Source organism: Podarcis vaucheri (assembly GCF_965113315.1).
Source record: "Podarcis vaucheri genome assembly, chromosome: 7".
Taxonomy (NCBI): domain Eukaryota; kingdom Metazoa; phylum Chordata; class Lepidosauria; order Squamata; family Lacertidae; genus Podarcis; species Podarcis vaucheri.
This window is the reverse complement of record NC_138765.1, coordinates 333599-361093: the sequence shown is the minus strand read 5'-3', so window position 1 is coordinate 361093 and position 27495 is coordinate 333599. Positions and strand designations below refer to the sequence as shown.

At 44.4% G+C, this 27495-nt stretch overlaps 1 protein-coding gene across 1 annotated transcript in view; it reads right to left on the bottom strand.

The window, feature by feature from the left end:
- Positions 1-27495, bottom strand: part of LOC309536688 (vomeronasal type-2 receptor 26-like) — a 60262-nt gene that overhangs the window by 21670 nt on the left and 11097 nt on the right. Inside the window, exon 2 of the mRNA XM_082230856.1 lies at positions 19420-19483. The gene's annotated coding sequence lies outside the window, so the exon portion shown is untranslated. The remainder of the gene's footprint in view (positions 1-19419; positions 19484-27495) is intronic.

Below are 27495 nucleotides of genomic sequence, written 5' to 3'. Positions count from 1 at the left end.
TCCTGATCTTTTCGGAATCGCAGCAGGAGCATGACAGACACGTCAGGGAAGTGCTGAGCAGGCTCCAGCAACATAGGCTTTACGCCAAGCTGGAGAAGTGCCAATTCGACGTGACGGAGGTGGATTTCCTGGGCTACAAGTTGTCTGACAAGGGGCTCGCCATGGACAGCGCCAAGGTTCGAGCGGTGTTGGATTGGAAAAGCCCACGCAACCGGAAGGAGGTCCAACGGTTTGTCGGCTTCGCGAACTTCTATCGCAAGTTCATCAAAGGCTTCGCTATGCAGACAGCGGCCATCACGGACACGCTCAGTTCCAAGAAAAAGAAGTTCATCTGGACAGTGCAGGCGGAGCAGTCCTTTCAGGCACTCAAGCGTCTTTTCGCGTCGGAGGAACAGCTGCTTCATGTCGACCCCAGCAGGCCGATGAGAGTTGAAACAGACGCCTCGGACAGGGCCGTCGGAGCAGTCCTGCTGCAGAAGGACCCGCAGGGGGTTTGGAGGCCCGGAGCGTTTTACTCCAGGAAGCTCAGCAAGTCCGAACAGAACTACACCATCTGGGACAGGGAGTTGCTGGCCATTCATGCAGCATTCAAAGCGTGGAGGCACTTCCTGATCGGCGCCAAGCACACGGTGCAGGTCTGCACGGACCACAAGAATCTGGAGCACTGGCGCACGGCACAGTTCCTGAACCAGAGGCAGATACGTTGGGCTGAGTTCTTTGCGAACTTCGACTTCCGAATAGAGTATGTCCCGGGGGACACCAACATCATGGCGGACGCGCTCTCCCGTAAGCCACAGTATCTGGAGGACGCCACGCCAGCGGCCGCCATGCACATCTTCGCACCAACAGTGTGGGCGTGCGCTGCGGCGACAGTGGACCTGGAGGCGGTGCGACGAGCGTTGCAGAATGACTCCTTCGCGCAAGCAAAGATGGCAGAGATGCAAAGGGGCACGGCAGCGACCGACGGGTTCCAGCTGAGAGATGGATTGCTCATCCGCAAAGGGGCCATCTACGTGCCGGGAGACAAACTTCGCGCCAAGGTACTGCATCAGCTGCACGACGCGCCCACTGCCGGGCACTTTGGCAAGGAGAAGACGGTGGAATTAGTCGCCAGGGATTTCTGGTGGCCCGGAATGAGAGGGGAGGTCGCGGACTATGTGGCGAGGTGCGACACCTGTCAGAGGGCCAAACCAGTGCACAGACTGCCGGCCGGACTGTTGGAACCGCTGCAAACTCCGGTCGAGCCATGGGAGAGAGTCGCCCTGGACTTCGTCACGGATCTGCCCAGCTCGAGGGGCAAGACGGCCGTGCTGGTGGTGGTGGACTTGTTCTCCAAGATGGCACATTTCATCCCGTGTGCGAAGGTGGCCACGGCGGAACAAACCGCCAAACTGTTCATAGACCACGTGTTCAAGGTTCACGGTCTGCCACGGTCTATTCTGTCCGACCGCGGGCGGCAGTTCATCTCGAATTTCTGGCAGAAGCTGATGGGCTTCCTAAACGTCAAGATCAACCTGGCGTCGGCGAGACACCCGCAGACCAACGGGCAAGCGGAGCGGGTCAATGCCATCATGCAGCAGTACCTGAGATGCTATGCGAATCAACAGCCTGCGACGTGGGTGGATTACCTGCCGCTCGCCGAGTTCGCCTACAACAACACGAAGCACGTGTCCACGGGGGTCACGCCGTTCTTTGCCAACAACGGGAGGCACCCCAGAACCTTCCCGGGACTGGAAAGACTGGTGGAGGGGGAGCCGCAGACAGCAGATGCGTTCGCGTCGGAGTTGCAGGAGGTCCACGATCAGCTGCGGCGGCACCTGGAGCTGGCCAAACACGCATACAAGGTGCAGGCAGACAAACACAGAAGAGTTGGTGAAGAGATCCATGTGGGAGACTGGGTCTGGTTAGCAGCCCACGCAGTGCCGGCCAGGTTGTTGGCCAAGAAGAAACTAGGGCATAAGCAACTGGGGCCCTACCAAGTCGAAGAGCAGGTCAACCCGGTGGCCTTCAGGCTGGCGCTTCCGGAGGGTTCCAGAATGCATCCGGTGTTCCACAGATCGGTGCTCACTCCCTACAAGGCACCGCACAGGTTTCAGGAACCCGGAACGGCGCCGAGTCCGCTCCGAGAGGGAACCAGGCAACGGGGAGTGGCACAGGAGGTGCGCCTCAACGAAGTCACGGAGATTTTGGACTCCAGATGGGGGGAAGAGGGGGTAGAATACCTTCTCGCTAAGGAGGGCACCCTGGCCAGTGCCAACAGCTGGGTGCCGGGCTACGCTTTAGATGAACCTCTGCTCAAGGAAGAGTTTCATGCCCTTTTCCCCCATAGGCCAATGCCAGCGGACTTTTTCGACGACTGGCTTTTCACGCCCACGCTTTCAGCCAGCACGTTCCGGGGGTTCGACTCGGATGAGGAACCGACACGAGACGCCCGTTCCCCGGAGGGGTCGCCCTCGGGATCTGCTTCAGAACCCTCGTATTGGTGGGATGATCGACCAGAGGAGCAGTGGCGCAGACAGTGGCTGGAGGGTCCAGGACGAGCAACGCCTCCAGAAGGAAGCGAGGGAGAGACGGACATGGACGTTTTCGGGGACGACCAGGGTCTCGAGCACGGCGGCACAGAGATGGAAGCAGAGGTGACCGTCGTCGACGAGAGCAGGGAGGAAGAACCGGAAGACTTCGGATGGAGGCCCGCCACGGGAAGCGAACTGTACCCGACATTTGTCCCCTTGACACTGCAGCACCCAGTTCCCGCACCGGAAGGAGGGGAGGGGGGAAGAGGGGGCTTCGAGGGGGGGATGGATGTCAGGGGTTCAGGAGCAGAGGCAAGGGCAAGGGAGGAAACAGAGAGCGAGGGGGAGGAGGCAGAAGAAAAGATGAGTGATGACGACGACCCGAGATCTCCGAGTCTTTCCAGTGAATCAGAAGATTCACAAAAAGGAGCACCAGTGGCCAGGGCAAGGGGGGAGACTAGGGGGACACCCCAGGAAGAAAGAGCCAGAGGGGACTCAGAGGGGAGCAGTTGGAGATCGGGACCAACGTCACCGCCAGAGAGTAGGAAAGAGGAAGAGCGCCAGGGAGCAAGCGCTGGCAGCTCGCAACAGGAGGGAGGGCACGAGTCAGGAGTGGCCACACCTTCATCGGGGAGCGAAGTGACGGTTAGACGGAAAGTGGAAGGTTGGGCGCGCGCGCCAAGTTCAAATGCACAGGAAGGTGGCGCAGTAGGCAGCCCGGAAAGGGAGCCAGGTCCTAAAGCCCGGCGCAAGGAGACAGAAGGGTCCGGGGGGTCAGCGTCAGAAGAATCCCGGAAGGAAGAGACCCAGGGGGGCAGAGGGACCCAGAGGAGAACTGTCAGGCGGAAAAGGTGGAGCAGGGCTAGGATATTAAGTTGGTGCGCAAGGGGCGGAGACTCAGACGGAGCTTCGCCGATCTAAGCATAAGACGTAGGGTTGCACGCAGCAGCTCGAGAATGGAGACTGTAACTCAATAAAGACTTTTATTTAACGACCGCTGGCTAGCGTGATCCTCTGTGAGCTCGGATCTGGAAGTAACCCTGACACATACGCTTCAGGTTACATATACGGTACTTCAGGTTACAGACTCCGCTAACCCAGAAATAGATAGATAGATGATAGATAGATAGATAGATAGATAGATAGATAGATAGATAGATAGATTCTTTATTGTCATTACACTAGTGCAACATTGCACAAGTGCAACGAAATTGGATGCCATCCCTTAAAAACAACAAAAGCAAAACAACAGCAACAACCAAACAAACCACCTTCCAACCACACCCACACCCACACCCATCAAACTCCCAGGTCTCACTATCGAGTTACAGCATTCAAAAAGGCCACAGCTCTTGGATAGAAACTGTTTTTTAGTCTATTTGTCCTTGACTTGATGTTTCTATACCTCCTGCCAGAAGGCAGTAGTGCAAACAGACTGTATCCCGGGTGAGATGGATCCTGCAGGATGTTGTTTGCTTTCCTAAGGCAACGGGAACCGTACAGTTCTTCCAAAGGTGGGAGAGGGTTGGGCTGTGGTTATGACCTTCTGGAGCACCTTCCTCTCCCTAGCTGTACAACTGGAGAACCAAGCACAAATACAGTATGTAAGTATGCTCTCTATGGAGCCTCGGTAGAAGGACACCAGCAGTCTCTCACTCAGATTGTTCTTTTTTAAAAGTCTGAGGAAATAAATTCTCTGCTGGGCCTTCTTCACCAGAGCAGTGGTATTTGCGCTCCAAGTCATGCCCTGATCCATAGTCACTCCCAAAAACCTGAATTCCGCCACCCTCTCCACCCGTTCCCTGTTGATATACAAGGGCTGAATGTCCGCCTTTTTCTTCCTGTAATCCACCACCAATTCCTTGGTCTTAGCCGTATTAAGAGCCAGATTGTTCTCTCCACACCAAGCACAGAGCCGATCCACCTCGTCCCGATAGGCGGACTCATCCCCTCCTGAAATGAGCCCCACCACCGTAGTATCATCAGCAAACTTGATGATTTTGTTGCTGGAGTAGATGGCTGTACAGTCATATGTATAGAGAGCATAGAGCAGGGGACTCAACACGCAACCCTGTGGTGAGCCGGTGTTAAGGCTAAGGGCTGTGGACACATGTGACCCTACTCTAACCCTCTGAGAACGTTCTGACAAAAAATCCAAAACCCAGAGACAGGTGGAGTTGGGGAGTCCAATCGTCTCTAGCTTGGACACAATAGTACCTCGGGTTAAGAACTTTGCTTCAGGATGAGAACAGAAATCGCGCAGCAGTGGGAGGCCCCATTAGTTAAAGTGGTACCTCAGGTTAAGAACAGTTTCAGGTTAAGAGCAGACCTCCAGAACGAATTAGGTACTTAACCCAAGGTACTACTGTACAACCAAAGAAACTTACAGTGTATTTTTTTTTATAATAATTTTTTTTATTGCTTTTTTTCCAAGGTCAGAATACATCGTCAATAACACAACAAAAGCAATTTTACAGAAAAAAAGAAGAAATTATAAAAGAAAATTCACTTTTTCAAATCTATTTTCATAATCAACTGGACTTCCCCACGTCCTCCATCCCCTGCTTTCTTTACAATGAAAATAAACAGCAAATTGATACCTTACAGTGTAGAGCAGGCAAAAGGGAGGGATCCCAATGGCCGATGGCAGCATCTCTTGGCAATTCCCACTCTGCCCCCATAAAGGGAGACCAGTAAGAACCCCCCCCCCTGGAGAGAGAGGTAGGGTGGGCACTGGAAATGCTCAGGAGAAGATCGAGAGGACACAGCTGCCCACCAAGATCCCCAGACACACACACAACACACAACACACACACAGACCCGCTGGTGTCTTCTCACAAGAATGGGGGGTGTTTGTGGGTGGGGGGCAAATTTGCCCCCACTAGGAGCAGAGGAGCATTTTTAATTTTTATCCTCATGACCAAAATGTCTAACTTTTTTATTAAAGTTTATTCAGAAAGAAAGCAGAATTTGCTTTTGCTTTTTGCTTTGTTTTCAATAATCAGTTCATGAAATAGCAGGTATTTTGAGCAGCCTCAGTTCAGGAGTGGTCTCCTAAGCATTGCTATTGGTCACAAAAGAAAATATTCAATTTTTGGAGAAAAATTGACCAGGACTGCTCAGATGAATTTGTTGCATTGTTTACAGAGACTTATTCTGGGAATGTAGTATATGTTGCATGAGGCTGGGTTATAGTTTGGTCTTTTTATCAGCCAGAACTCACCAGAACTCGGTTCTGGCACTGCCCAGGTGGGTCCCATTGCCCTTCAAAGAGAACAGGGAGGGCGTTCAGGGTGAATTCCAGCGCCACTTTTTCTAGAAAAACAGCACTGGTTTGCCAAGAAGGAAAGAAACAGTAGTGTAAAAACACAATGCTACTCAGAACAATTCAGCACCTGAAGGCAATAAGAAACCTAGATGCTAAAAATGGAACGATTACCGGTTATTTCCTACATTCCAGCATCTGCACTTCATCTCACCTGGTTAAAACTTCTATGCCACTCGATTTGCTCATCATTAATTGTTAACTCTTTGCCTGAAGGATCCCGAGGAGCCAATCTTCCAACTTTTACTCTAACGAAAGAGCCGTTGGGGAACGTGACCCAGTTTGTGACATCAAAATCTGCAATCAGTTCTCCATTTTCATCAAAAGCTACACTCTCGCCGACGCTGTTGTTGAACAAGATGCTCCCCATATAATTATGCAGCTTGAGTGAATGAGAAAAGGAAACACAATGGGAATAAAAGGTTAAAAGCTCTGCAATGAAATGGGCAAATGTCTAGCTTCCCTAAATCTGGATTGTTCCTGATCAAGGTTGTATCTGGTGCTGTCTTCTGAGGCTTCTTCTCCCACCCTGACCCCCTCCACACCCACTGGAACAGTAAGGAACGGAGTATGAAAACCCCCTCCCCTTGTTCCATGGCTGATCATGAGTTTGTACCATATTACCAAAGTCATAGTGAGTAACCACAATGTAGGGCTAAGAAGAAGCAGTGATTCAACCAAGGAACTGTGAAACTGATAAAGCATCATTGAGGTGTTGTTGTTTTTGCAAGACATTATCTGAAGAAAGTTAAGAGATGAAATCCCAGCATAAAACAATGCTTTCATATTATGTCAGATTTAGCAACAGAGTTACATTTGATGGCACCCTGTGACTTGATATTAACAGGTATGTTGGTTCTTAGTATGTACTGCCATTCTAAGGAGACATATTTTAACTGTCCTGTCCATTTAGTCCCGTGTCCTGCTTCCCACAATGGCATCTGGGTGCATCACAGCATGTTTTGAGGTCAATAAACTTTTTCTGATTTTTGTCTCTGCACCTTCAGGAGATCCAGAAATCCCAAAATGTTTGGTGCCACTCTGTGATGGACCCAGAAGACCATGCTTGCTCACAGATAGGTATTCCCCATCCATCTCCACTGCCTGTATCTACTCCTCTTGGATTTTCAGAGGAGAAGATATAGAAGCTGCCAGGCTCTGGAACAAAGACATGCCAAGCTGCCCAGAGTCAAGCCACAAGGAACTTTGCCACAACAGTCCAGGGTTTATATTTTGCCATCCTGATGGCAGAATACAGGGTGTTTCTAAAGTCCTTGTGCAACTTCAAATGTTAACAGAGTGGCAAGGTGTGCCACCTTGCTGAAAGAAGGTGCTACTATGATGCTGGTTGTTTAGTTTCAACAATTATTTCTTTAGAAATATAATATCCCAATGTTCTTCCAAAAATGGCGTTTTCAGCAGCTTACCAAAAGACAGCTGTGGTCTTTAGGCTTACAGTGTAAAAGAGATATGATGGAAAAGGAAAGTAGATTTGGAAGAAGGAGGAAATAAGAAAACTCAGATTCAAGTTAAAGGTTTCCTATGGTTAGGCAAGATCAGGAAAGTTTGAGGATATTGTTGTTGTTTAGTCGTTTAGTCGTGTCCGACTCCTCGTGACCCCATGGACCAGAGCACGCCAGGCACTTCTGTCCTCCACTGCCTCCCGCAGTTTGATCAAACTCATGCTAGTAGCTTCAAGAACACCATCCAACCATCTCATTCTCTGTCGTCCCCTCTGTCGTCGGCCAAAGTATTGGAGCCTCAGCTTCACGATCTGTCCTTCCAGTGAGCGCTCAGGGCTGATTTCCTTCAGAATGGAGAGGTTTGCAGTCCATGGGACTCTCAAGAGTCTCCTCCAGCACCATAATTCAAAAGCATCAATTCTTCGGCGATCAGCCTTCTTTATGGTCCAGCTCTCACTTCCATACATCACTACTGGGAAGTTTGAGGATATACTCAAATATATTTTATGGCATGCTTGAAAGTTTTGCAAAATAGACTTTTGCTTTCAATGTGCAATTACCTGCCATGGCTGCAGACTTTGAAATGTCAGCCTCCCTCCTTCCACTATATGACTAGGCTTGGGACTGGATTCACGTAGGACATGCAAAGCATGTGCCACAGCATAAGCAGCATTGTAGATATTGTAGCTGTGGCCAGTCATGCCTATTTCAAAAAGAGTACTAGGAAGACTCTCCAACTTCTCTTGGCCAGTGCAGGCTTTCTTTCCCTCCACATTCCCACCAGATTTTTTTAATGAGCAGCTGAATGACTGCTCCCAGAAATTCTGAATGAAGCCATCTCCTTTTGCCCAAGAAGGTTCAATGATCTCAAGAAGAGTTTGCAATCCAAGTGGCTCCCTTGAGCGAACCGTGATGGATAGGGCACCGTGGAAGGTTTCCATTTCCCAAAGCTTTTGAAGGGAGAAGGCACAGAAATCCCATTGGGATGTAACAATCCAGACTTTACCCACTGGTGGCAATTCATAAAATGTTGCGAAAAACAACAACATTCTCAAAACTGGCATGGCTGGATCCTCTCCATACACAAAACATGCACTGACTTTTCTATCTTGAAGAAGTGGGTATTTTCCCAGTTGTGCTAATACCATGTTTATCAGCTCTTCCATAAATGTCCTCTTTGCTGTTCTTAGTATGAAGGCATAGCAGATGCCATTCTGATCAAGCAATGGAAGCACTGTGTGCAAAAACCTGTCCCCATTGTCATCTTCCACAGCAAAGAGCCCAATCCATGTCCATCTGAAATGGTGAAGGAGCCTGACTACCCCAATGTACTGGTGGGCTTCCTTTGGGACCATCTGATATAAGGAAGAAAACAATGTTTTGTCATCCTGCACTGGGGTAAATGATCCATATGTGAGCTGAAAGGAAGGAGGGTGTGTTGTATGGATTAAAAGAATGTAAAGATATGAGCCATTGTTGTAAAATGCCCATAAATCAATGAATATGTCTCACCTGTGGGATCTTGTAGGTGGCAAAAATGCTAGCCATGTTGGCAGAGGTTTCAGTAGCAAGTCCGCCAATGACAGCTATCAGTTTACTCTGAGGATCACACTTGTAGTTGGGAACAAACCTGTGTTGTGTGGAAAGGAGGCTCAGGCTGGCTTTGTATGTCTTCCTTGCCACATAGTAGCTGTTGAGGATGTGGAAGCCCAAAGAGATGTTGGGTAGGATTTGGGGGTTCTCATTGATCTCTTTGACAGCAAGCAGCAAGGCCAGGATGTGCTGGTAGTTCTTAGGAACGGACCTGGAATGAGATTTACAGTCTGTTTCATGAGGCAAAGGAAAGGGCATTTCTTGCTTTCATCGTTACACCTCTGGCTACTCTCGTGGTTGAGCTGGAACTTTAAAAAGTCTGAAAATGCTGGGATATAGAATACAGTTATTGCAGGATATAATCTATTAGCAGGTCCTTTTAGATGAAATATATAAGGAAGATTTCTTAAAACACTTTTTTCTCTGTATGAAAAGATTCTGAGTAAAGAGCCATTGCCTGCTACATTACGGGGAACTAGTACAGTATATCTAGACCAGGGGTGGCTAACCTGCATCATGTTGCCAGGATCTAGCTGAGCATACTGTGGGATGTTGTCTGAAAGACAAAGGCATATCTTGATTTCAGCCTCACACCACCAATTACTTTCATGATTGAGCTGAAGTTTAAAACATTATGAAGACATGAAGATAAGGGTTAGATAGGGGAAGGGTTAACGAAATATGGAAATAAGTGTCTGAAAATGGTTGTAGCTCCATGGTAGAGAATATGCTCTGCAACGTAGAATTTGCTTTCCATATCAGGCCAGCGTTTCTGCCTCCATTCTGTGTGACTGTGTGACTTAGTCAGGGAACATTGCTGGGGTGAAAACTATAAAATAATGGCTGAGAGTAGCTGAGATTCCTGCCTTGCAGGGAGGTTGGACTAGATGACCATTGGGTCCCTTCCAGCTGTAAGATTCTATGATTCTCATACATTACAGTATTGTACAATATAATCTTATGAAATGAATCATTTCTTTTTTTAAAAAAACCATATGGACGGATGTGAATGGAAGAGATAGCTGAAGCTAAAGGCAAGAGTCAACTAATGGTTGGCTGGTGCCTCAAAGACTCACTAAGGTCACGATTCACTGTTGTCTTGTTCTAGAGACGTCCCATAAGTTCCATTCATGTCCATCAGCCTTGGGTACGAAATATTCTCATAATGTAAATAAGAGGCAGGCAGAATAATTGTTTGGCTCCAGTTATTGCTGGAATAGAGCTTTCCTCACACTGAAAAGTGAATCTTACTAATGAAGCATCAAATCACATCATAGTCAAAGGTGACAGAAGACATGGGGGAAATAAAGGGTTCCTTACACAGGTTCACCAATGGACATCTGCGTGGGCACTTCTGTGAACGAGGGACTGTCTTGGAAGAGGAAGACCTGAGAAACAATCTCTCCAATGACAAAATCACCCGGCTGATAATATTTGTGAGGTATAGGCAGAGGATCGTCATATATGCTGCAATTAATAGAATGCACCTTGCCCACACTATAAGGGAGCATTACAAGAAGCAGCACTATTGCTGCTGTGATCCTGGAGAGCAAATGTGTCCTCAGGACGGAGACGACCACAGTTTGCATTCTCCCCTTGATGCATTCTCTGGAAGCATGAGTTTCGTTGCAGGCTTTCATGAATGGCGGAGGACTCAGCATGTACAGATTGAAAGCCTGGTCTCCACACTTAGGCCCCTTTCAAATGGGCAAAAATGTTCCAATCCCCGCCTTGCAAAATATGGAAGTTGCAGAAGAATGACCAGTATGAAAAGTATTACAAAACACTAGTCCAAAATAACATGGGGGGCACTAAGGTGTATGTGGCTGGATTTGAGATGTGTTATCTCCAAACTGGATCGTTAGCTGCAAAAAAAGAAAGAATGGGGCACATAATTACTCACTGTGCAGTCTTTTTGTTTTAGATCATAGCAGAATCAACTGGCCAAAGCACACCCCAACATATAAGGGAGAAATGATCGGGCAAAAGACTGAGCACTTTGTAACCCCAGCCTCATTTATGAACAACATGCAGGGTTTATAATATTTCCACATGCTGTTATTGTTGATCTTGTTAGTGGACTCTGGAAATCTACTGAGATTCAGGAAGGAAAGCAGTAATTTTGTCAGTGATTTGTGAGATAATCGCATCCCCAGGGGATTGGTAACTTTTGAGGTGTCACAATAACACGACAAAACAGTTTATATGCCCATTAACAAAAAACCACAACCCTACAAGTGTTGTTTTCTCCTTTGAAGAGGACGTGGCCTGGCCTGGTAGATGCAGCCCACCTCTGGCCAAGGAGAGAGCGGAATCAGTCACAGGCAAAATCATGTATATTTCATAGACAAATATGGTCCTGGTGAAACATGACTTGGTTACATCAGGACTGATCTGTTGCAATACAGGCTGTGTGGGCTGCCAGTTAATTATGTTTGGGAAGTCAACTGGTATAATAATATTACAGAGGCTATAATTTTGAATAAAACCAGAAATTGAGGTTGGGTGACTCAGTCTTTGCAACAGTTCCCATAACTTCTGATCTTAAGTGGTTTAGAATCACTTAAATTGTGGCCAGTCTTCAAGCAGACTGATACGTCAATGTGAGCTTCTTCCATCTAGTATGGTGAAACCAGCATTAAAACGGATAATCTCCTTGTACTCTACATTCACTACTATCCCTTGGGAGGTTAGATTGCAATACATAGAGCATGCCCCAATTTCCAGGTGGCCATACAAAATAAAATCCAGCATTTATAAAATAATATGCCAGTGAAAAGTTAGTCTAGAATTTTGCCCTTGATATGTGTATTTATCTTTGGATTTTCCCCCATCCAGTGGGCGATGAGCATAAAACAGCCTCTATGGAGTTTGAAATGTTATAAACCAAAACTCTGGCCTGCTAACCCTGTCATGGTCTGTTATAATTTATTTCCCTCCAAATTATTTTTATTAATTATAACAAATCAAATCAAACCAAATTAATTTAATACAATTTCTTAAGATCAGGTTTCCCACTCCTGTTACAAACGTATCATCATCGCCATTTCCTCACATTGCTGCATCATTTCTTACTTAGGTCCAGTTGACACCCTTCACTTGCTGTTAAACCATTCTTCCAGCTGGCCGCTTTTCTCACCTTGCAAACAGCACCTCCATTACATCTTATAAAAAATCAATCCCTTTGACGTATGTGTAGTCTTTCATATACATTGTGGTTCCAGGCCAGAGTTAATGACTATCTTCCACTATTCAATTATTTGCAGTGTTTATATGGATATGTTCACCGATCAGAGTACGAGCTGCAGCCATAAATAACTCACAGAATGCATATGCAAACGTCATTAAAATTCTGCTCTGGAGTTCTTCCTCAGCACACAGTTAAAAACAGACTCTTTCCTCAAATTCAGCCTCTCTGCCACATCTGGTTGGCAGCTGTTCATTCCCCCCCCTGCATTCAACAGCAGTCCAGGAATAATTTTAAATAAAGTCCGTTCAGCTTTGGTCGAGGGGGCGGGGCATAGCAAAACCTTGTTAAATTCCTTGTTGAGCATAAATCAAAGGCCTCCCCCCTCTTTTCTGAAGTAACCAACGGAATAACATAGCAGCGGCTACAAACGTCCTTTTCCTTATACAGGGGAAGACAGGAAAATGGAGACCATTTGAAAAGCATAAGAAAGCAGCAAGTGCCTTGTTCTCCCCTTCCTTTCCTGGCTGTTGTGAGGATTCTCAGGCTTCAAAGAAAACATTCAGATACCTTCAAAGAGCCAAGCCCAGTCCTTTCGGCAGCTGACTGATTGCAGTCCGTTAGAATATGTAGGTCTAGGAGCGCCTCTTGCTTAATGCCAATTGTCCGAATTATGCAGGAACCAATCACAAATCATGTCGGAGATGGAGGGACACATTCCCAGGTTGCACCCGCTCTGCCTTTTAGGTTGGAAGACATGGGCTTGAGCGGCACAGCGGGATGCAGTGAGTTCCCCAGGCCCCACGGGGGAACATTGCCAGGATTTTTGCCTCATAAATCCTGGCTTTCCCCTGCCTGAACCTCCTCGCTGCCCACCATGGAGTTTGTGACATGGCCGGAAACCCATGGTCTGTTTCCCCACACCACTCTTTCTTCTAGGAAGATGAACAGGGCAGCGCATGTGAACCTCACTTCTCTACCTTCACATTATTTAATGCTCCTTAAATTAGGGCTGCCATGTGTCCGGAATTGATGTCCGGGGGGAATAAAAAATGACCTTTTTTTGTGTAACTTTCAGGTTTGTCTCATAAAAGCTCAACAAGACGGTAGTGGAGACAGAGTGTCAAGTGGTGCATCCACAGCAGTGACCAGAGAAGGAACAGCTGCTGCTGCTGGGAGGAGCGCAGAGAGAAGAACGCTGTGGTTTTTACTTTTTGAAATTCATCCTCACAGTGGCCACACACTATTTCCCTATTTTTTTAATTAGTTTTCCAAATTTATAACACATAAATCCACAAACATGAAAAGAAAACATTAAACAAACAAACAAACAAACAAACAAACATTCATCTTAACTGTAATAATTCCACTTTTGTTAACATTGTTGGGTGACTTCCTCGAATCCCCCTGGCTAAGTTTCCATATAAATCATTGTAGTAGTTTTCCAAAACTATTTTCACATAAAATTTACTTGGTTGATTAACATCTTTCTTTCTTTTCATTTTAACAACATAGTATTCTACAACATCACATGTTTAAATCCTAGGCCTATCTGATACTCGCAAGTAATTCTATTTAAGTTATCTTAGCATATTATGCTAAATATTCTTTGAATTTCTTCCATTCCTCTTGGTACTCCTCCTCCTTCTGGTCGCGGACTCTTCCGGTCAGGTCGGCTAGCTCCCAAAAGTCCATCATCTTCATCTGCCATTCCTCCACTCTTGGTACTTCTTGTAATTTCCAATTTTTGGCCAACAAAATTCTAGCTGTAGTTGTGGCAGACAAAAACAATTTGACATCTTTCTTGGGCAGTTCTAAGTCTGTTATTCCAAGTAGAAAGTCTTCTGGTTTCTTAATCAATGTGTATTTCAACATTTTTTTCCAATTCATTATAAATCTTTTCCCAGAAGTCTTTCACCTTGGGACAGGTCCACCACATATGGTAAAAGGTTCCTTCTTTTTCTTTACATTTCCAACATAGGTTGTCACTCTTGTGGTAGATCTTTGCTAATTTTACAGGGGTTAAGTACCATCTATACATCATTTTCATAACATTTTCCTTTAACATCGTACATGCAATGAACCTGACCCCTTTCCTCCACAGCCTTTCCCAGTCTTCAAACATTATGTTATGTCCCACATCTCTTGTCCAATCTATCATCACAGATTTAACTTGTTCATCCTTTGTATGCCACTCCAACAATAAATTATACATTTTAGATAAATTTTTAACATTGGTATCTAACAACTCCGTTTCCAGTTTGGTTTTTTCCAGTGCAAACCTGTTTTTCCTATCTAACTTATACAATTCATAGATCTGGTGATAATGTAACCAATTTATTTTATCTTTGATTTGATCAAATGGTCTTATTTTAAATCCTTCTTTATCTTTATCAACAATAAGTCTGAATATCTCAACCATTTAATCTCTGTATTTAACTTTTTCTGGGCCTTTGCCTCCATTGGTGAAAGCCACTTGGATGTCTTCCTTTCTAAGAGATCTTTATATTTTATCCAAACATTATATACAGATTTTCTAATTACATGATTTTTGAAACCATTATGGGCCTTTATCTTGTCATACCATAGATAAGCATGCCAGCCAAATACACTGTCAAATCCCTTCAAGAACACCAGCCTTATCTATTTGTATCCATTCCTTAAACCAACCAGGGGCTGCGGCTTTAAAATATATCTTCAAATCTGGCAGGGAAAATCCCCCTCTTTCTTTTAAATCTGTTAATAATTTATATTTAATTCTGGGTCCCCCCCACCAAATAAATCTAGATAAGGCTTTCTGCCATTCTTTAAAACATTTCACATTATCAATGATAGGGAGGGCTTGAAACAAAAACAGCATCTTTGGCAACACATTCATCTTAACCACTGATATCCGGCCCATTAATGACAATTTTAGGTTTGACCAGCTCTCAAGATCTTTCTTAATTTCATTCCATAATTTCTCATAATTAGCTTTATATAAATTCAAGTTTTTCACCGACAAATTAACACCCAGATATTTAACTTTTTTCACTAAAACTAGGCCACAATGGCCACACACTATGGCTCATAGCATGGATCAGATATTTCCCCCCTAGAACTCCTGAACATGTTTGTGCTGATATGCTTGGAGACAGCTGGTATGCAGGATACGTTGAAACGGGTCAGAGAACCTTTTCATCCTGGGGGGGGGGGCAGATCTTTATCTCCTCTGCATTTGCAAGCCAGCTTTGGCAGAGGGAGGTGCCACCCACCTGCCAATCATCTGACATCATAAAGATGCCACATGATTGCCAAATGGACTCTCTAGGCCACCAATTAATGCTGGCCCAGGATGGTGGGGGAACATACTGCCAAAGCAGGATTAAACTCCCCCCCCCAACACATCAGCTGATGTGCACTTCCATCCTCCATTCTGTAGGGTTAGGGTAAAAGGTAAAGGTAAAGGGACCCCATACTCTGAACTTAGGGCACATGAGCTACTTGCCCGTCACCGCACCACCCAAATGAGAAGCACCATCAACTTAATCATTATTTGGGGCAGGGATAAAAGGGCGACAGGGTGTGTTCTGCATCCTCACTGCAGCTTTTCAAAACCTCCCCCCTTTCCATTCCCAGCCACTCTATCCAATGCAAGAGTCTGCAACCCAAAGGGAAAACTCAGCCCTCCACGTACTCAGAATAAGGAGGGATTGAACTCCTTCACATCAGCTGTGGCACGGTGTGTGTGTGTGTGTGTGTGTGTCCCACTTTCTGCAGGATTTGGAAGAGCCAGCCAGTTCCCAGGTGGGACTCGCTGGCACACCCAAACCAAGCAGGACTGAAAGTTTCATCTTGCTTTCTGGAGGGTTTGGCCATGCCAGCCAGTTCCCAGCAGGAATAGCGGGCATGACATAACCAAGTACAATTGAGCTCCCTGCAAGTCAGTCAATGTTGGGGTGTTAAGGAGAGGTCCCCCCGCCACCTCTAATCCAGTTTATGGCAATTCACCCCCTGTCTGCTCCAACTGAGCCTGCCAGTCCAAGAGGAGCCCTGACAGCTCTGAAAGTGTCCAGCCAGAAACACTCAGGGTTGTATCTAATGCTAGTAGGTCTGCTCAGACTCACTGAAAATAATGCTCATTTTTGGGACTGGGTCTACTCTGAGCATAACTAGCATGGAATATAGCCTGTGAATCAGGGCCCATGAGGGTTGTGGCCTGGGGAGAGTTTCAAGGACCAGGCAGAGTCCAGTTCAGTCCCTGGGGCTACTTCCCCAGCCTTGGCCTAATGCATTAAAGCAACAGAATCCAACATTTTATGGAAGGTGATTTTGGTCTTTTGCACATACATAAAGCCCTTTTGTCATTGTAGGAATGGCCTAGCTGGATTAGAAGAGACCATCATCTAGGTTGGCAATCCTTCATAAAAGGATTTTCTGATCTACATTAAATCAAAGTTCCTTTCTGCCTTGGTAAGTGCCCTAGTGTCAAACTGTCTAACTGAATCCTGCTCTTGCCACCTGGAGCACTCTCTCCTAGGGGCATCTCCCCAGAGCAAAAGCCACGTCAAGACCCTGTAATTAGACATAATTGATGGAGAGCCCTCATTGTCATCACATATGCCGTGTGCAGTTGCAATTAGGAGCAATTGTCACAGATCCAGGAATGATAATTGTACTTGACATTCAGTATTGCAACTAGTTAGTTTATTTTAAACTTTGCTGTGCAATTTTCTGTCCGGCATTGTAAACAGCGTTTAGATTTTACATGGTATTAACGGCAACCTGTGTTTATCTGGACGCGGTACTTTCCACCTTGTGCCAAATCCCAAAGGGGCAACTCCCCAAAGCGCAAGGCAAGACAAAGCTGTGATTGTCAGGGAGCCAGCAGAAAGCGCAATTCAAGCCGGCAGCCAGCTTTCTAATTATGAAATAAACTTTGGCAAGCAGCTAATAATCAAGTTCCTGCAGAGAAAGAAACCTGCTCTTCTCTCTCTGGGACACATCTGCTGTCTCTGACATGTCCTATCAACATCTCACTGGGGCCAGAAGCACCCTGGCAGAGCTGATCAACAACACAAAAAGTTTCTCACTCAGCCAGGCAAATATCCTATGTGTATCAAATCACACTGAAATGCTTAAAATTTGAACACTAAGTTTGGACTTGTCCATTAAAGTGGGGCTGTCTCTGAAAAGTATTTGGAAACTGCATCTAGCCTGGGATGCTGTGGTCGGGCTGTCGACCAGGGCCAGTTTCCTGGAGAAGGGGACTCCACTGCTCAAACTGTCTCATTGGCTGCCAGTACATTTGCAGGCACAATTCAAAGTACCCATAATGATACTTAATGTTCTAAGCAGCATAGGACCAGGATTTTGGAAAGACCATCTCCTCCTAGATCAACCTAGTTGCACAATCACCCATCCCCCTTTTACTACCAGGATTACAAGGTGGTTTTAAAAGGTTAATATTCCGTATTAGGTGATCTTGAGTACACATAAAATCTCACTCTTTTAGCTATGACATCATCACTGAACATCTGTGTTCCTTGCAAGACAGCTCTTCAGCATAAAGTACAGATTTACACAGCATCACCTAGTAGGATTGCCATCTTTTTACCTGTGTGCCATGTTCTCTGCTTTTCAAAAATCTTCAAATATTGCAGGTGAAAAACATCACCTGCTGATTTATACAGAGCAAATAATAATAATAATAATAATAATAATAATAATAATAATAATAATAATAATTCATTATTTATACCCCGCCCATCTGGCTGAGTTTCCCCAGCCACTCTGGGCGGTTCCCAATCAGTGTTAAAAACAGTACAGCATTACATATTAAAAGCTTCCCTTAAGATGTCTTCTGACAGTCAGGTAATTATTTATCTTTTTGACATCTGACAGGAAGGCGTTCCACAGGGCGGGCGCCACTACCGAGAAGGCCCTCTGTCTGGTTCCCTGTAGCCTCACTTCTCGCAATGAGGGAACCGCCAGAAGGCCCTCGGAGCTGGACCTCAGTGTCCGGGCTGAATGATGGGGGTGGAGACGCTCCTTCAGGTATACAGGACAGAGGCCAGTTGGGGCTTTAAAGGTCAGCACCAACACTTTGAATGGTACTTGGAAACATACTGGGAGCCAATGCAGATCTCTCAGAACCGGTGTTATGTGGTCCCGGTGGCCACTCCCAGTCACCAGTCTAGCTGCCACATTCTGGATTAATTGCAGTTTCTGAGTCACCTTCAAAGGTAGCCCCACGTAGAGCGCGTTGCAGTAGTCCAAGCGGGAGATAACCAGAGCATGCACCACTCTGGCGAGACAGTTCACAGGCAGGGAGGGTCTTAGCCTGCGTACCAGATGGAGCTGGTAGACAGCTGCCCTGGACACAGAATTGACCTGCACCTCCATGGACAGCTGTGAGTCCAAAATGATTTCCAGGCTGTGCCCCTGGTCCTTCAGGGGCACAGTTACCCCATTCAGGACCAGGGAATCCTCCACACCTGCCTGCCTCCTGTCCCCCAAAAACAGTACTTCTGTCTTGTCAGGATTCAACCTCAATCTGTTAGCCGCCATCCATCCTCCAACTGCCTCCAGGCACTCACACAGGACCTTCACTGCCTTTACTGGTTCTGATTTGAAAGAGAAGTAGAGCTGGGTGTCATCTGCATACTGATGAGCACCCAGTCCAAACCCCCGATGATCTCTCCCAGCGGCTTCATATAGATATTAAAAAGCATGGGGGAGAGGACAGAACCCCGAGGCACCCCACAAGTGAGAGCCCAGGGGTCTGAACACTCATCCCCCCCCCACCACTTGGTAGGCTCGACGTTGAGCTCTAGCCCGTGTCCGGTCTGATTCAGAATGAGTTATCCGCCACCGGCGCTCTAGCCGTCTCAACGATTGTTTCATCACCCTCAGCTCCGGGGAAAACCACGGGGCTGCCGGGCTCCATGCAATTGGAGAGGGCGCTTCGGAGCCAGACAGTCAATAGCCCTGGTTAACTCCGCATTCCAAGGGGCCACCAGGGAATCAGCTGAAAGGCCATCAACATGGGATAAAGCATCCCCTACCACTCTCTGGAAGCCAATTGGATCCATTAAGTGGCGGGGACTCTGAATGTCGCAGGAGCATGTTAGTACTCTCCTGAGTTGTGAGTAATATAATGTAGGTCTGTGCATGGATTCCAGTCAAATCTCATATTCCAGACAAAAATGGGGCCAACTTGTGTTGAGCCAGGATTTGGCCTGAGTGTGTTGAGGCAGCCCTGTATTGTGCCCACCCAGAGAGATCGAGCGCTGCCCTGAGGTTGGCAGCTGAGTGACAAACTGGCCAACTGTATTCTTCTTGGCTGCTCCTTCATACCAGTCATTCTTTCTGCTATATGGCTCTTTATTGCTCCTCCACTTCCAAGCTTTGCCATGAGCAGCTGAGCAGAAGAAATAAGAGTGGAATGCAATGAATGGTGTCTTATAATGATTTATTGGGTCTAGGGGGCTTGGGACTCCTGACCATTCCCAGATTTATTGCGGCTTTCCTTGCCAAGAATATTTAGCCCCAACATATTATAAAACCACAGTAAAACATTAAACATTAAAAACTAATGATAATAATAAGGAGTTGTCAGGCAGTTTCAATGAAGCTCTGCTCTTCACTCTGGTCACAGCCTTGGTCCTTGGCGCCTTCTCTAAGAATGGGGACACTCCCATTGTCTTTTTTTTTTTTTTGAAAATAATATTTATTACTTTTTCAACAATTTAAACACTACCAAAAAAAGATGAACAATACAATACAATACAATACAATACAATACAATACAATACAATACAATAAAAAACACTACATGACACTAACACATTAAACTAACAAAACAAAACAAAAACAGTTTAAAACACATCAAACAATTTCAGTAACTTATCTTTCATTCACTTATTTCAACGACCCCCTCACACCTCCCTTTTTGTATTCCACTTCTATTAATTGTTTCAGCAATTCCTTTTTTTAAAAAAATTGATATTTATTAAAGGTTTAACAAATTACAAAGAAAAAAGAAAAAAAAGAGAAGTGAAGACAATAAAAGGTTACAATACTTCAAAAATAGTAAAAAAGGGAAAAAAACCACAATAATTTTTTTTTATAACAAAACAATAAGAGGAACAAAAAGTAACATTTAAAAGCAAAAACATTTAAAAACACATCCAATTTCCATATCTTCGTTTTTCATTTACTTGTTTCATTGACCTCCTTACACCTCCCTTTTTTGTATCCTAATTCAATTAGCTATTTCAGCAAATAATAATAATAATAATAATAATAATAATAATAATAATAATAATAATAATAATAATTTATTATTTGTACCCCGCCCATCTGGCTGGGTTTCCCCCGACACTCTGGGCGGCTTCCACAGAAACCCAAAAACACTAAAATATCATACATTAAAAGCTTCCCTGAATAGGGCTGCCTTAAGATGTCTTCTGAATGTCAGGTAGTTGTCCATCACCTTGACATCCGATGGGAGGGCATTCCACAGGGCGGGCGCCACCACCGAAAAGGCCCTCTGCCTGGTTCCCTGTAGCTTTGCTTCTCGTAATGAGGGAACCGCCAGAAGGCCCTCGGCGCTGGACCTCAGTGTCCGGGCAGAACGATGGGGGTGGAGACGCTCCTTCAGGTCTACTGGGCCTTTGAGGCCGTTTAGGGCTTTAAAGGTCAGCGCCAACACTTTGAATTGTGGCCGGAAACGTACTGGGAGCCAATGTAGGTCTTTCAAGACCGGTGTTATGTGGTCTTGGCGGCTGCTCCCAGTCACCAGTCTAGCTGCCGCATTCTGGATTAGCTGTAGTTTCCGAGTCACCTTCAAAGGTAGCCCCACACAGAGCGCATGGCAGTAGTCCTTTCCATCTTTCTCAATTTTTGTTCTATAATTTATCTTAACACAATTTGACTTTAAATTTACATTTTCTATCCTTTTGTCATCTTAATTTACTTTAACCTTATCTTACCATAAAAACCCTAAAACTTAAAAAGCATATTTATACATAACTCCTTATAGCATTTCTACTAAAGCCGAGTAGTTTCATTCCAAGATTTTTCTAATACTCATTAATTTTGCAATATTACTCTAAATAAATTTTTAGAATTCTTCCAATCTTCATCCACCGTCTCTTCTCCCTGGTCTCGAGTTCTGTCAGTCCTTTCTGCCTATTCCATCTAATCCATCAACCCGGTGATCTTATGTCCGAGGCTCTTAACTCTTTTCCGTGTCCCTTCTGCAGATCTTCTTCATATTTGTACCTGGACTTTACTTTATCTTCAACTGGTCTTGTTCTTGGTTTCCTTCCTTTATCACTGAGGAGTGGTTCTCGGGGAAACAATCTAAAAATGTCTTTATCCCTTCTCGTCAGGTCAGCCCATTCTCCATAATCAGCACCAAAATCCAAAAAATATTCCGAAGCATACTTCAATATCCCTCCAAAGTCAAGGGCCTCAACAACTCCAGACTCCCCCTGGCCCAAAACCAGTTCCCAAAAGCCAGAACATCCCTGCATGGGGGGGGGGGTCTGACCAACTTGCCATCTCCAATCCCAAGAGGGCTCCATCTCTCCAAGTCTGGCCCACTCCAGATTCAGTCATCAGAGGCAATAACTTATGTTCCTGCAGGGCCACAGCTCTCTCAACTTGTACTACTTGAGGTTCATCAACAACCTCCTTCTTTGAATCATAGAATCATAGAATCATAGAATCATAGAGTTGGAAGAGACCACAAGGGCCACCGTCCAACCCCCTGCCAAGCAGGAAACACCATCAGAGCACTCCTGACATATGGTTGTCAAGCCTCTGCTTAAAGACCTCCAAAGTAGGAGACTCCACCACACTCCTTGGCAGCAAATTCCACTGTCAAACAGCTCTTACTGTCAGGAAGTTCTTCCTAAGGTTTAGGTGGAATCTTCTTTCTTGTAGTTTGGATCCATTGCTCTGTGTCCGCTTCTCTGGAGCAGCAGAAAACAACCTTTCTCCCTCCTCTATGTGACATCCTTTTATATATTTGAACATGGCTATCATATCACCCCTTAACCTCCTCTTCTCCAGGCTAAACATGCCCAGCTCCCTTAGCCGTTCCTCATAAGGCATCGTTTCCAGGCCTTTGACCATTTTGGTTGCCCTCCTCTGGACACGTTCCAGTTTGTCAGTGTCCTTCTTGAACTGTGGTGCCCAGAACTGGACACAGTACTCCAGGTGAGGTCTGACCAGAGCAGAATACAGTGGCACTATTACTTCCCTTGATCTAGATGCTATACTCCTATTGATGCATCCCAGAATTGCATTGGCTTTTTTAGCTGCCGCGTCACACTGTTGGCTCAGGTCAAGTTTGTGGTCAACCAAGACTCCTAGATCCTTTTCACATGTACTGCTCTCAAGCCAGGTGTCACCCATCTTGTATTTGTGCCTCTCATTTTTTTTTGCCCAAGTGCAATACTTTACATTTCTCCCTGTTAAAATTCATCTTGTTTGTTTTGGCCCAGTTCTCTAATCTGTCAAGGTCGTTTTGAAGTGTGATCCTGTCCTCTGGGGTGTTAGCCACCCCTCCCAGTTTGGTGTCATCTGCAAATTTGATGAGGATGCCCTTGAGTCCATCATCCAAGTCGTTGATAAAGATGTTGAATAAGACCGGGCCCAAGACAGAACCCTGTGGCACCCCACTAGTCACTCTTCTCCAGGATGAAGAAGAATCATTGATGAGCACCCTTTGGGTTCGGTCAGTCAGCCAGTTACAAATCCACTGAGTGGTAGCATAGTCAAGACCGCATTTTACCAGCTTCTTTACAAGAATATCATGGGGCACCTTGTCAAATGCCTTGCTGAAATCAAGGTAGGCTACATCCACTGCGTTCCCTTCATCTACCAGGCTTGTAATTCTGTCAAAAAACGAGATCAGGTTAGTCTGACATGACTTATTTTTCAGAAATCCATGCTGACTATTGGTGATCACAGGATTCCTTTCTAGGTGCTCACAGACTGTTTGCTTAATGATCTGCTCCAGAATCTTCCCTGGTATTGATGTCAGACTGACTGGGCGATAATTATTTGGGTCCTCTCTTTTCCCCTTTTTGAAAATAGGGACAACATTTGCCCTCCTCCAGTCTGCCGGGACTTCGCCTGTTCTCCAGGAATTCTCAAAGATGACTGCCAGTGGTTCTGAGATCACATCTGCCAGTTCTTTTAATACTCTTGGATGCAGTTCATCTGGCCCTGGAGACTTGAATACATCTAAACTAGCCAAGGATTCTTGTACTATCTCCTTAGTTATTCTGGGCTGTGTTTCCTTTGCTGAATCATTTGCTCCAAATTCTTCAGGTCGGACATTGTTTTCTTTATCAGAGAAGACTGAGGCAAAGAAGGCATTGAGGAGTTCAGCCCTTTCTGTGTCCCCGGTTTGCATTTCACCATCTTCTCCTCTGAGTGACCCCACTGTTTCTTTGTTCTTCCTTTTGCCACGAACATACCCATAAAAGCCTTTTTTGTTGCTTTTAACCTCTCTAGCCAGCCTGAGTTCATTCTGTGCTTTAGCTTTTCTGACTTTGTGTCTACACGTGCTGGCTATTTGTTTGAATTCCTCTTTGGTGGTTTCCCCCCTTTTCCATTTTTTGTACACATCCTTTTTTAATCTTAACTCAGTTAAAAGTTCTTTAGATAGCCACCCTGGTTTCTTTAGGCACCTTCCATGTTTCCGTCTCATTGGTATTGCCTGACGTTGTGCTTTTAGTATCTCCCTCTTAACAAACTCCCAGCCATCATGAACTCCCTTTCCTTTTAGTATTATTGTCCATGGGATCTCACCCAGCACTTCCCTAAGTTTTATGAAGTTGGCTTTCTTAAAGTCAAGAAATTGAGTCCTAGTATGCTTGGCTGCTCCTTTCCGCTTTGTCTTCTCTACAGCTTGCCCTGTCGGAGCATATTCTTGAGTCAGTCCCTGAACAGGTTCAGCATAAGTATTCACTGTTTGTCCAAAATTATCAATTGCTGTGGTCAATTGCAAAAGAAAATACAAGAAGTTCAGTTTGAATATTTTAGTACACGCAAATGTGATATAGTTATGTAATTGCAAAATTATCAATTGCTGTGGTCATCAAATCCATCTTCTCATGAAGCTGTTCCAGTAAGGCACTTGTTTTGCAAAAAGCAATCACTAAAACTTCCTCTGCCCACATTGTTATTCAAGGTCAAATGTCTAATTCTCACGATCCTTCCACAGCTGCACTGTTCCCCAGGTCCACTCCAACAACAGTTCAAAAGCTCCCTCTAGAGGAAACAATTTCTATTTGTATCCATCCTTTTACAAACAGATCTGGCAACAAAATTTCTTTCATTTTTCAAGTATTTGTTCCTTTTTAGTACAAAATGAAACATTGGAATCAAAATGTTTCTCTTATATGGCTATCTGTCAACATATAATCCATCCACAGTCAATGAACTTTCCCAAAACGTCCGTCTTTGACAGCCTGCTCCCAGGTTCAAGACGATAGAAATTTGTTTTTCTTTACTCTCTCTCCTGCAGGCTTGAACAATTTAAAATCCCCCCCCTCTCCTGCTTCCAAGGGGGTTTTTACAGTTGTAATCAATGTTATATATGCCTCTTTCCATGATTCAGGAATTTTGACTGTTATCAGTATCTTATTCATTACTTCCACCAATGGTTGTATCAGAAAGTCCTGTAATTTTTTGTAGTATTTGGCTGATAGGCCATCTGGTCTGGTACATTTAAGTCAATAATTTTTTCTTTTGGAATTTTAGGTAAATTACTTTTCATTAAATTTTCTTCAATAGTGTCTTAATTTTCTTTGCTGGCTCGATATAATTCTGTATAATATTTCTCAAATTGTCTTTTATTATCTTTAGGATTATCTATTATTCTACTTTCTACCTCCAGTTTATTTATCACATTTTTGCCTTTCTTCTTTTTTAGTTACCAAGCAAGCAATTTCCCTGGTTTATTTGCAAAATCATTTTTTTTGTCTTAACCTTTTCAATTTCCATTCAATTTCTTAATTCTCTTACACTGAAATTTGTGTCTGTAACAGTTTTATGCTTTGTTTCATCAAATCTTTCCCAGGTTTCTTAATCAACTCTTTTTTTAACAACTCCACCAGAATTTCTTTTTTTTCTTTCTCAGATTCTTTTTTGATATGCACTTTGCTGAATAAAAAACCTTCTCATTACCACTTTGCTTGTGTCCTATACAATGTTTAGATCTGTCCCTTTATCCAAGTTCAATTCAAAATAATCCTTCAGAATCCCCCCCCCCCCGCTTTTTGCATGGTTTCTAGATTATCTAGAAGGCTGTCATTTAGTCTCCACCTAAATATGGAGTTTCATTCTCCTTTTAACTCTAATAACACTGGATTATGATCTGATAAAGTTTTTTATATATATATTTCAGTTCTTTTTATTCTCTATTCTCTATTTGAAACCCATATTGAGTCGATTCTCTCGGCAGACTAATTTATTTCATTTTTAATCCTCTGTCCCCCTGGTGAAAGTGCTGTTTGTAAAGTGGAACTAGCAGAATTATGCTAGTGTAAGAAAGAAATGCAATGAATGTACTCTGATAAGGAGCCTCAGCTTAAAGCAAGAGGTGTAAGATCTAGGGGAAAGTGAGTTGTTAATAAGACTAAGGACTCAGCTAGATTGGTAAAGGAAAAGCGTTCTATATTCATTGTATATGCAATATAAAACTGTGACACCAGATGGTGCTGTGGAGTCCCGTCTTTCCGTGTATGAGTTTAAAATGCATTTATCTGAATTGCTTCTTTGACACTTCTAGATCCAGCCTAAGATCACTCAGTTGGGGGCTGCATGCTTGCCTATGATACTCACAATTACCAGGGCACTGTTAAATAACAAATACGTATTATTGTTTTCTCTCACAGGGCACAATGCTCTAAGGAGATCATTTTGGAACAAGTAATTATTTCAAATTGCTGGGTTTCATCATCTTGTCAAATCCCACATACATTCTATCAGGCCATAAACACAAAGTGTATATAAAATAAATCCTGTGTTATTCAGAGACCCAGTGAGAAATTTTGAATGCACAGGATCTCATGGGTCAGAAATTTGGCACATCCCCTTTATCAAATTAATCCAGAGCCATTAAACCTAATGCAATTCATGGTGGATGAGAGAGAAATCTGTCTTTCTGCATAACTGTTGGTCAAGATGGCAGGAACATTTCTGCTGCTGATCCTTCTCTTCCTGTGGCTCCAGATGCCTCCAACTGAGTGCAAGGAAGACTCTGAGAGATGCACCATGACAGATCCTTTTCAGCTTCCATACCAGTATTATCAGAGAGGAGATCTAATCATTGGAGGAATTGTTACTTATTTGGGCTATGCATTTGATGAAATAGATTTCCAGAACCACCCAAACACAAAATTTACAGATGAACTTTTGTAAGGAAATAACTCTCTCCTTCATAGTGTACACTTCTATATGCACAACTACACCATACAAACAATGGCATGTTCAGAAAACATTTGCATATGCCTTTTTCCAAGTACGAAGGTTAAATTTTTCTTCTCTTTATATTGTGATCTTGGCATCTTCTTCTGCGTTGCTTTATTCCTCATTTTGAGGTTTCTGTTGTCTACCTCTTCTGCTTTCTCCTCACCTGATCTCATGGTTTTCACCTGATCTCGTGTTTTATTCCCATTATCCCTCTGTCTGTCCTTTCACACCATGTATTGATGGTTGAACTTTGCACCAAAGCTTGATCCTCACATTCACAATCATCATCATCTAATCTGACAGTCACAGATGCTGAGACATCATAGATTTTGGATTATATTCCTTGCTGCACAATCTAAATAATATTGTGCAATTAAAGCAGCAGTGTTGCAATCTTCTTCTCCTCTGCAAAATAAAGGGTTATATCTAATGGAGTTGTATGCAGACTAGAAATTAATACAACTATCCTCCTGTCCAGTAGCACACAAGGAAGCAACTGCTGTTTCCTTTAGCAACCTGTGAGGGGCCATCATTTAAAGCCCCAGTGGTCAACCTTCACATAAGAGAATAACTTAAGTACATGTCAAAATAAAAAAATTCCTTCCAGTAGCACCTTAAAGACCAACTAAGTTAGTTCTTGGTATGAGCTTTCGTGTGCATGCACACTTCTTCAGATACACAGATAAGTACATGTGTATCTTGCAGGATGTGAATGTTCTGCTCAAAATCAAACACCTGTTAGACGCTCTATTCCTAAAGCTGACTGAATACTGTCCATGAGTTTCAATTATCAACTGTTAGGAGACACAATGCATATGTGTGTTTGCGTATTTGTTTTATTTCATCTTTTGGAATCTGTCTGAAAAAGCCAGAAAATAACCTGTGTACTTAAAAAGTAGAGGAGAAGAATATCTCTGACACATGGCACAACTCTTT